Below are 12,098 nucleotides of genomic sequence, written 5' to 3' on the forward strand. Positions count from 1 at the left end.
AAAATACCAGCTATGAGATTCAGATGTTTGTCTGCCTGATTTTCAAGACCATATTCTTTAACCAAAATGCTCACCTCCATTAAAGATATATTACTGGGAGATGATATGAGATCACTTTGAAGTTGGAGGAGGTAGTGATGAAGAAATTGTTGACCACTCTGTGCTAAGCATGGTGGATGGGCTCTAGAAATGCAATGACCTTGCTCCTCTCCCTAAGACTATAAAAAAAAAAAAAAATACATATATATACAGGGTGAAAAATAACAAACTTGAGGGAAACAAGAGCCCTGGTGGCAGAGCAGTTAAGAGCTCGGCTGCTAACCAAAGGTTGGCAGTTCAAATCCACCAACTGCTCCTTAGAAACCCTATGGGGCAGTTCTACTCTGTCCTATAGGTTTGCTATGAGTCAGAATTGACTCAAAGGCAACTTTTTTTTTTTTTTTAACCTATAGTAATAAGAATTATTTCAACAGTAAACAACAGAAAATCTCAATTAAATCCAGCTGTTCAAACCACATGGAACTTGTCTCACAAGTCAAGGAATCTGGAGGTCAGGTGGCTTAGGGTTGATTCAATTCAGAAGTGCAGTAGATGTCATTAAGGGCCCAGATTCATTCTGTCTTCCTGCTCTGCCACCTTCAGTTGGCTGACTTCCTCATGACCATAGCTTCCCACACCAATGTCTAGTAGCAGGAATAAAACAGTGGACCAAATCTTTTTTCTCTCTTTTTTTTTATGAGCTAAGAAAATTTCCCTAAAAGCTTCTTTTATTTGACTTTTTTGTCTCATTAGCCATAATTGTATCATATGCCCCTTTTTAGACAGGCAAGCGGAGTATAATGACCGTGAATAAGTTAGGCAAAGACAGATTATGGTCATAAATCTCCAGATACTTGGCATGGTTGTGCATTTTATATAGCACAAGACCACACAGCAGGGTCCTGACATTGGAAAAAATCAGGGTTCTCTTAGTAAGAAGAAAAGGGTCGCAGCTACTCAGTTTGGTAAATGAGCAATATTCAGGCATTGAGTAAAGCAGAGAAAACCATTTAGAAAAGAAATCAAAATGACATTGTCTTAGTTATCTAGAGCTGCTGTAACAGAAATACCACAAGTGGATGGCTTTAACAAAGAAAAGTTTATTTTCTCACAGCCTAGTAGGCTGGAAGTCCAAATTCAGGGTGTCAGCTCCAGAAGAAAGTTTTCACACTCTTTCAGCTCTGGAGGAAGGTCCTTCTCATCAATCTTCCCCTGGACTAGGAGTTTCTCCGAACAGGAACCCTGGGTCCAAAGGAAATAGTCTGCTCCCGGCACTGCTTTCTTGGTAGTATGAGGTCCCCCTTCTCTGCTTGCTTCACTTTCCTTTTATCTCTTGTAAGATAGAAGGTGGTGCAGGCCATACTCCAGGGAAACTCCCTTTATGTTGGATCAGGGTTGTGATCTTAGTAAGGGCGTTACAATCTATCCTAATCCTCTTCACATAAAATTACAATCACAAAAAGGAGGACAATCACACAATACCGGGAATCATGGCCTAACCAAGTTGACACATATTTTTGGGGGACACAATTCAATCCGTGATAGTCATCATTACATCAAATCTGCAGTAGACACACAAAGACACAGAGGTGGGATATGAAGGCAAAAGAAGAGTCATGGGATTACAATCAATCCCTATAATAGACTAAATGTATGTTGCTGCATACATACAAGAATGTGATTAATAGCTAATAAGAACGGTAGTTAGTGATATGTGAAAAGTCATCGACTTTTCCTTTTCGTAATACCATCCCAATTTATTTTATTGAAATTTGCTTTTCTCCATTATGTGAAATATGGTAAGTCTCTAATCTGGGATCATATTCTCCCTTATCAAAGAAGTAGACAGTTGATCCATGCTAAGACAATCCTATATTCACCACCACCACCACACCCTGGTAATTTAAACCTTGAACAGATTGACAACCATCAGATTCTCTTCCTATTTAATAGTCTTGTAACTGCTTCCTGTTTTCAAGGGTCTGCTTAGTTCCCAACTCTGCCAAAACCCAGTTCTTCAGCCTCTCATGGATTCACTGAGCCCTTTACAACTTTCCAATGCATCCCCTGTTGCTTAAGCTGGGTAGAGGTTGAGTCTGTTGCTTATAACTAAAAACCCCCAAGAGACACAATTGCTGAGGACTGATTTACAAGTAAGTGATTGTATTTTTGAAGTAAAGCATAAAGCATAGACTTTGTGACTTTGGTTTATTTTCCCATGGGCATTTGACATAGTTGCTCAAACACTTTTTTCAGGAGTTCTATGAAACAACTTTCTGTCAATCATTTTGTAATTAACGCAAAGGCTAAATAGAATGAACACCAACAAAATATCAATGGGATATTCTTTCAGGCAGTATGGTTGCATAAAAAAAGCAAAAGCAATAACTCCTGCTTACTAGGATGTGTGCAAGAGCATACCTTTATGTTTGTATCATGGCAAAGAGCATTGCTGGCCCTTCTGGCTGGACTTAGTGGCTCAGCAGATGTGGATGTACAAGACCATTCTTTTAAAATGTATCAGAGACCTGTTATCTATTAATATAATTTGTCCTTGCCCAGTAACTCTCCTGTTGGATCCAGTTGCATACTGGATGAATGTAGCAAGAGTTAGACTCGACTGCCCACCCCTACCTTGTGTTTATTAAAAGAAATAGTATAATCCCCAGAGACCTGCCAATATAAGGAGTTTTAATTACACAGGAGGGGACCATCGGAGACAGCTGTCAACGAAGGTGTTGAAGCAATAGAGTCTTCATAGCTTAAACAATTAACATCCTCGTGATGCTATGTGACCTTTACTTCTGACCGGCACAGTCTCACACACTGGAGCTGTTATTAATTTCATTTAGTGCTTTGCCAGTTCCCTTCTACTGCAGCACTCGATTTTCCTTGTGTCCTTTTTGCTTGGAATCTGTGGGTCTTTGCTTTGGATAACTGGTGCCCATTTTGTTGATATCCTAATCACATGCTTACCTTGCTTAATGGGTAAACTGTCCTTGGTTTTGGTGCTTTGAGAGAACAGATGAAGTGAGTTTGAAGAAGTACACTATCCCAGGAGATCGAGAATGACGATGAGGAATCTAATCACACCACAAAAACAGCCACCATGTTGCCAACTCCACAGGAAATACCTTTGATAGTCTAATTGACAGTCTATCTCAAATTAGGGTAAATGGAAGTAAATAAAGATAATTTCTCCCAGTCCATAAAAATACTATTTAAAATGACCATTCTGATTACAAGACACAAATAGTTTGAAACAAAAAAACTTAATAGTCATAATCATTTTATTCATAAAATCTGAAGTTATTTTATAATCTGCATATGATAGAAGATAGTTGGGCAATTATTGAAATAATAGCATACTATTAAAGACAAATATTATTTATAGGCATTGGACTTTGTGTGGGGAAATGAATGTATGGTTCATTAACATTCACTGATGTGATAAAAAGATAACAGGTCCTAACAATAAAGTTATTACAAATGTAGAACAAGTAGAACCACCTCTGGAGGTCTAGAGAAAATTCTCCAGGGATTTCTTGCTGCTTGACTGAATCAAATGCTCTCTGTCACAAAATGGACCTCACTCTAGCTTTTGCTAGCCACATTCTAAAAGCATCCATGGTGATCAAGGCAGTTGGTTTTTAAACTACCAGTGCAAGCAGATGTCCTTAATGGTATTCAGGGAACTTTGAGAGTGACGTAAGACAACAGAATACATGTAAAAAGTATAGTCGGTAATGAGAAGTTTGAAAAATAGATATGGCTTTTTATTTAATTATACTGTTTAAGTTCTTCCTTACAATAGCCAATTAAGCTGCTTACAAGAAGATGTTTACGTCACTTAAATAAAAATTTAGTGCAAGTGGCTCTCATGTTTGGATGGCAATCAACACAATGCTTTGGCAGGAATCATAACGAATTCCTGTGCTTCACCAGCATTGCTACTAGCTAGAGAAACTGAGCTCACTGTTGTATGAGGTCCAATCCAGACAACTCTTTGTTGTCGGATCAGGAATCAGAAGTAGGAGTCACCATACAAAACATTTAGGTGTTTGTAAACAAGCGTTCCACTAAAATATATGGAGGTGCCATTCTTTGTGATACTCTTTTCCCCCAGAATTAGTATTCAAACTGATACCAATTTGCTATGCATGTTGTTACATCAACATTCTCCATCAATTCTTTTTCCTGCTTTCAAAAGAATGTTTAAAACAATTTTTCACCTATGTATTTGGAGCTGTGGTCACTGTGATATTATTCATTTAAAACATATACTTAAAGATATATTGGAAGGCAGGGGCTCTCAGCATAAAAAACAGAAGCACAAAGCTATTGTGAAGTTTTATTATATTTACATATTTCAAACACCATTATATACTGTTTAAATTAGTATTTCCTTTATCATATGATCTGGATTATAATATTAATGATAATGTGTAAGGCACATTTTTATACCAACAGTAAAAACATGATAAACTCACCATAGAGAGACTACCTACTTCCAGATCAAAATAGATAATAAAAACCTTCCAGAGGTGGGGCCAAGATGGCAGAGTAGTAAGATCCTTCCTGTGGACCCACTTAAAACAAAGACCCAAAAAAACAAGAGAATCAATTACATATGACAATCTAGGAACCCTGAACATCAAAGGAAAAGCTGAGGAATCAGACTGAGCAGCAGGGGTAGGGAAAGACAGCTCAGACACAGCAAGGAGTTGCCAGACCTGACCCGGCAGGAACCTACACCCTGCAGGCCAGATCCGCTGGTGCAAATACAGTGAGGCAAGCAATGGTGTTCACGCATTTTCCACATTGGGAGAGATCAAATGGTGGAGAGTCTACTTGCTCCTCCAGAATCAGCGAAAAGTGGTGCTCAATCAGCAAAAGACAAGTACATGTGTCTAACCTACTGTGCAGATCAAAAAACACCCCTTTCGGAAAAAGCCCTCTCCCATTTACCTGACCCTTCTCTGCTCTGCACTGGGCCCTGAGCCAGCTTCAGTGATAGCTGCTTTCCCTGGGCTGGAAGTAGGACCTATGGCATGCCCTGAGTTATTTTCCTGGACTTGGAGAGGGAACAAATTAACAAACAAGGAAAAAATAAACTGCAGACTCCCTTAGGCTAGGAACTCAGGGCAGAAATAACCCCTTTCCTAGGCACAGGTGTAAGGGGTCCCCATGAATTTTGAATGCATTTCAACCCTTCATAGACCTGTGTGGGTCCATTTCAACAGTGTAGGCCCTCATTAGCACAGTACAACAAGGCTATACCTGAAGTAAAAATTCAACTGTATCAGCTGTATGGTGGAAAGGCAGGTTCATTATGTTTGACACAGCTCTGCCTATTATGCAGGGTCTTCACCTACCCACATCTGGGGCCTGAGGACTGGTGGCTCCACCCACACCACCTAGCCACCCACAACAGGGGTCCAAGGACAAGTGGTGCCTCCCAGGCCTCATAGCCAACAGCATTGGGTACCCATAGTCTGACTGCAAAACACACCCACCTAGGCACTCTAGGGAACAAGGACACGTTTTCCTCACAGACACTCAGGGGAAGTTTTCAGCCCCCTATCTTGCTAAGCACATGACCCCCTACTGCAGCCAGGTACATGTGCCTACACTAATCACCCCTGCTCATCTAAGACTATAGGTGAAAGCCTGCACCACACACTTGGTGACTGACTACCTGGACACCTGTGTTGAATCCACAAAAGAAAAGTAAATGGACTCCTGGGCTCTTATACCTAAAAACAGCTCTAACCACCTGATGACACGATGTCAGAGCTTCAAATGCACCAATAATCAAACTAGCTCACTCAAGCAGCCTATTTGGACATATCAAAACAAAACGAAACAAGAAGCTAGGACACAGTAAGCAAACATAAAATAAATAAACACAATAACATTGATGGCTTGGAGACAACAGTCAATATCAAATCACATAAAGAGGCAGACCATGATGGCTTCTGCAAGCTCCCAAAACAAAGAATCAAGAAATCTTGTGGAGGAAGAAAATCTCCTGGAATTCCTGGAGGTAGAATACAAAAGATTAATACACAGAATTCTTCAAGAGATCAGGAAGAAGATCAGGCAAAATGTAGAACAAGCCAAAGAACATACAGAAAAAGCAACAGAGGAATTTAAAAAGATTAGACAAGAGTATAATGACAAATTTAATAGGCTGCAAGAATCCATACAGAAACAGCAATCAGAAATTCAGAAGGTTAAGTATAAAATTTCAGAATTAGACAACTCGATAGAAAGTCAGAAGAGCCAAACTGAGGAAATGGAAGTCAGAATTAGTGAAATTGAAGACAAAACACTTGGCACCAATATAAAAAAAAATTTTTTTTTTAGTTGAAGAAAAATCCGATAAAAAGAGTATTAAAAAATGAAGAAACCCTAAGAATCCTGTGGGACTCTATCAAGAGAAATAACCTACAAGTGATTGGAGTACCAGAACAGGGAGGGATAACAGAAAATACAAAGCGAATTGTTGAAGGTTTGTTGGCAGAAAACTTCCCTGATGTCATGAAAAATGAGAAGATATTATCCAAGATGCTTATCGAATCCCACACAAGGAAGATCCCAAAAGAAAATCAGCAAGACATATTATAATCAAACTTGTCAAAACCAAAGATAAAGAATTTCAAGAGTGGTTAGGGATAAACAAGCTTCGAAGAGGAAATCGCCAAATCAAAACCATTTACTATAGCCCCCAGAAGATAAAATACTTAGGAATAAATCTACGTAGAGACGTAAAAGACTTATATGAAGAAAACAACAAGACACAACTGCAAGAAACCAGGAAAGATCTACATAAGTGGAAAAACATACCTTGCTCATTGGTAGGAAGACCCAACATTGTGAAAATGTCTATTCTACCCAAAGTGATTTATAGATACAATGAAATCCTGATCCTAATTCCAATGGCTTTTTTTTTTTTTTTTCATGAGATGGAGAAACAAATCACCAACTTTGTATGGAAAAGGAAGAGGTTCCGGATTTGTAGAGCATTACTGAAGAAGAAGAACAAAGTGGGAGGCCTCGTACTACCTGATTTTAGAACCTATTACACCACCAAGAAAGGGGAATTCCAGAACACTTAATTGTGCTTATGGGGAGCCTGTACATAGACCAAGAGGCAGTTGTTTGGACAGAACAAGGGGATACTGTGTGGTTTGAAGTCAGGAAAGGTGGGTGTCAGGGTTGCATCCTTTCACCATACCTATTCAATCTGTATGCTAAGCAAATATTCCAAGAAGCTGGACTATATGAAGAAGAACGGGCACCAGGATTGGAGGAAGGCTCATTAACAACCTGCATTATGCAGATAACACAACCTTGCTTGCTGAAAGTGAAGAGGACTTGAAGCACTTACTCATGAAGATAAAACACCACAGCCTTCAGTATGGATTACAGTTAAATATAAAGAAAACAAAAATCCTCACAAGTGGACCAATAAGCAACATCATGATAAACAGAGAAAAGATTGAAGTTGTCAAGAATTTCATTTTACTTGGATCCACAATCAACACCCATGGAAGCAGCAGTCAAGAAATCAAAAGACACATTGCATTGGGCAAATCTGTTGCAAAAAAACTCTTTAAAGTGTTTAAAGCAAAGATGTCACCTTGAAGACTAAGGTGCGGCTAACCCAAGCCCTGGTATTTTCAATTGCATCATATGCATGTGAAAGCAGGACAATGAATAAAGAAGACGGAAGAAGAGTTGACACCTTCGAATTGTGGTGTCGGTAAAGAATATTGAACATACCATGGACTGCCAAAAGGGTGAACAAATCTGTCTTGGAAGAAGTATAGCCAGAATGCTCCTTAGAAGCAAGGGTGGCGAGACTACATCTCACATACTGTGGACACGTTATCAGGAGGGACCTGTTCCTGGAGAAGGGCATCATGCTTGGTAGAGTACAGGTCAGCAAAAAGGAGAAAGACCCTCAACAAGATGGATTGACACAGTGGCTGCAACAATGGGCTCAAGCATAAGACTGATTGTGGGCATGGCACAGGACTGGGCAATGCTTCATTCCATTGTACATGGGGTCACTATGAGTCAGAACCGACTCAATGGTACCTAACGATGACAACAACATTATGCTGCCATGGTAGTCAAAACAGCCTCATGCTGGTACAACAACAGATACATAGAACAATGAAACAGAATTCAGAATCCAGATGTAAATTCATCCACTTATGAGCTGCTGATATTTGACAAAGGCTCAAAGTCTGTTAATTGGGGAAAAGACAGCCTCTTTAACAAATGGTGCTGGCATAACTGTATATCCATCTGCAAAAAATGAAACAGGACCCATACCTTACAGCATGCACAAAAACTAACTCCAAATGAATCAAAGACCTAAATATAAAACTAAAATGACAAAGATCATGGAAGAAAAAATAGGGACAATGCTTAGCAGCCCTAATACATGGCATAAACAGTATACAAAACATTACTAACGATGAACGAACACCAGAAGAGAAACTAAACACCTGGGAGCTCCTAAAAATCAGACACTTATGCTCATCAAAAGATTTCACCAAAAGAGTAAAAAGACAACCTACAGACTTGGAAAAAATTTTTGGCTATGACAAATCTGATCAGTGCTTAATCTCTAAAATCTACAAGGTACTGGAAAACCTCAACAACAAAAAGACAAATAACCCAATTAAAAAATGGGCAAAGGATATGGACATGCTCTTCACCAAAGAAGACATTTGGGTAGCTAACAGATACATGAGGAAATGCTCACTATCATTAGCCATTAGAGAAATGCAAATCAAAACTACATTGAGATAACCTCTCACCCCAATAAGGCTGACTTTAATCCAAAAAACACAAAATAATAAATGTTGGAGAGGTGGTGGAGAGACTGTGGAACACTTATCCACTGCTGGTGGGAATGTAAAATGGTACAACTACTTTGGAAATCGATTTGGCGCTTCCTTAAAAAGTTAAAAGTACCTTATTGTCCAGCAATCCCACTCCTTGGAATATATCCTAGAGAGATAAGAACCCTCCCATGAATAGATATATGCACACCATGTTCATTGCAGCACTGTTTACAATAACAAAAAGATGGAAATGACCAAGGCTGTCATCAACAGATGAATGGATAAACAAAGTATGCTATATTGACACAATGGAATACTATGCAATGGTAAAGAACAATGATGAATCCGTGAAACATCTCATAACATGGATGAATCTGGAAGGCATTATGCTGAGTGAAATTAGTCAGTTGCAAAAGGACAAATATTGTATGAGACCACTATTATAAGAACTCAAGAAAGGTTTAAACACAAAAGAAAACATTATTTGATGGTTACAAGGGTAGGGAGGGAAGGAGAGGGAAATTTACTGACTAGATAGTAGACAAGGGTAAAAGGAAGGACAGGCACAACTGAACTAAACCAAAAGCCAAGAAGCTTCCTGACTACACTGAAACACTTCGAGGGATAGAGTAGCAGGGGTAGGGTTCTGGGAACCACACTTTCAGGGGACATCTAGGTCAATAAGCATAAAAAAGTTTGTTAAGAGAACGTTCTTCATCCCACTTTGGTGAGTGGCTTCTAGGGTTTAAAAGCTAGCAAGCGGTCATCTGGGATGCATCAATTGGTCTCAACCCACCCGGAGCAAAGGAGAATGAAGAACACCAAAGACAATGAAAATATGAGCCCAGGAGACAGAAAAAGCCATGTAAGCCAGAGACTCCATCAGCCTGAGTCTGTCTGGAAGAACTAGATGGTGCCTGGCTACCACCAATAAGTGCCCTGATAGGGAACACAACAGAGAATCACTGGTGGAGTAGGAGAAAAGTAGAATGCAGATGTCAAATTCTAGTAAAATGACCAGAATTAATGATTTGACTGAGACTGGAGGGACCCCAGAGGACTTGGCCCCCAGACTCTCCGTTAGCCCCAAACTGAAACCATTCCTGAAGACAACCCTTCAGACAAAGATTAGACTGGACTATAAGACATAAAATGATACTGGTGAGGAGTGTCCTTCTTAGCTCAAGTAGACACATGGGACTATGTGGGCAGCTCCTGTCCGGAAGAGAGGCGAGAAGGCAGAGGGGGACAGGAGCTGGTTGAATGGACACGGGAAATACAGAGTGGAGAGGAGGAGTGTGCTGTTACATTTCAGGGGGAGCAACTAGGGTCACATAACAACGTGTGTATAAGTTTTTGTGTGAGAAACTGACTGAATGGCAAATTTCACTTAAAGCACGATAAAAAAAGAAAAAAAAAAGTCATTGCAAAAGCAAACAAACAAAAAAACCTTCCAGGTGACTCAAAGGTCAGTTCACACTGTACACAAGACAGAGAGAAGAGAAACATGGAGAGGAAAAAAAGGTCAGTTCACACTGTACACAAGACAGAGAGAAGATAAAAAGAGAGAAGAAAAACATGGAGAGGAAAGAGGCCAATAATAAAGGGGATAATAAGCCTAAGTCTTCCGGGAAGAAAGAGACAAAGAGCTCTCAGAGAAGTGAGCTCTTTGTAAGCTCTGCTAATATCTTTAAATCTTAAAAGTCCAACAGTTTCTATCGTTCCCAGTACCTGCCAATAAAATTAGACTTATTTTAAAGTGCTTTGCTGGCCTGAAGATGCAACTTATCCCTGGATGCTAACTTTGATTACCGTTATCTGAGCATTCTCATTTTATAACAAATAGTATTATGCAAATTTGCTGGAAGACCACCTGTAATATAAAATATGCTAGTAATTTGTCAAGATTAGAGACAGTAAATGACAGCCTTTCTATAGTCTTGACAGAAAGTTAGTTCCAAGATGTGGAATTAAGTAAACCAAGTTTATTTTTCTTGACCCACTTTGCAAGAGTAGACAATGTGCTTTCTGTGGATAATATAGTAAAAAGTACTAACTAAAACAGGCCATAGAACTTTAATGTATAGGATTAGGAATGAATAAATTAACACCAGATTTCTGCAATAAGGGAAAGCCTTCCAAATAAATCCAGAAATCTATAAATCTACTGGCATCACAGATTAATTGGTCTTTATTAACTAGTCTTTTTGTATTAGAATTGCCTTAATTATTGGAGAATGTTGATTCCCTGTAACTGAAGTTGTTAGTCCTAGACTTAGATGCAGATCGTAGAGATCACCTATCTAGTCACTTTCAGTGGCGACAAATAACCTGTGTCCGGAGAACCTAATCACAGTTTGGAAGATTGACAATGACCATGTCCTTGGGAGAAAAAAAAATTACCACACTAAATATAATCGTTTATCCATTTATTTTTCTTTATCATAAAAATCCATGCTTGTATTCTGTCATTTTCATTGTACATGCACACTAGTTGTGTTAGTGCTTTCTATCCATGATGATAATAAATGACTTTCAAGTAATACCAAATTATAAAGAATATTATATTTGTTTCTTTAAGATATTTTATACTCTACCCAATAATGGAATTATGCACCAGAGGCACCCATAAAATAGCCACAATCATTACTAGAAGTCTTCTTAGAGGTTCATGATAGCCACATGTGCTTTTTTTCATTTATTATTTTTAAAAAGTATAGTCTCAGAAGTGGTTACATTTGAAGTCACATCACTCATCTTTCGTTTGAAGAGGAGGTCTCTCTAGTATAACTTATTTTTAAAGGACCGTAAAACTGTAAAAATGACTTAGAGATTGTGATTCAGGAGATTTAGAAAAGCTGAATGATGTAAATAGAAAGTTAAAAATAGGTTGAGGTGACTTACACTTTCAGCTCTCACATGTAATGGGATGAGAAGATGTCCCTCACATCCTTACAACAAGAAAAGCTGGACACACTGATAATCAATAATTTTATTGGGCCCATCAGAGAACTGAGGTTCCAGGGCAAAGAACCACCATGAAATCTGGAGAGGCAGATGCACTCAGAGGCTCACAGGGGAGACGCACTTACCTGGGGCAGAAGCTGCTAGAGCCACAAACGAGTAGCAACACTTAAGGTGATTTTGATGAATTGCTGAAGGCTGAGTATGGACTTAAATGGACTAGTGTGAGAC

Source organism: Loxodonta africana, chromosome 14 (assembly GCF_030014295.1).
Source record: "Loxodonta africana isolate mLoxAfr1 chromosome 14, mLoxAfr1.hap2, whole genome shotgun sequence".
NCBI classification, from domain to species: Eukaryota; Metazoa; Chordata; class Mammalia; order Proboscidea; family Elephantidae; genus Loxodonta; species Loxodonta africana.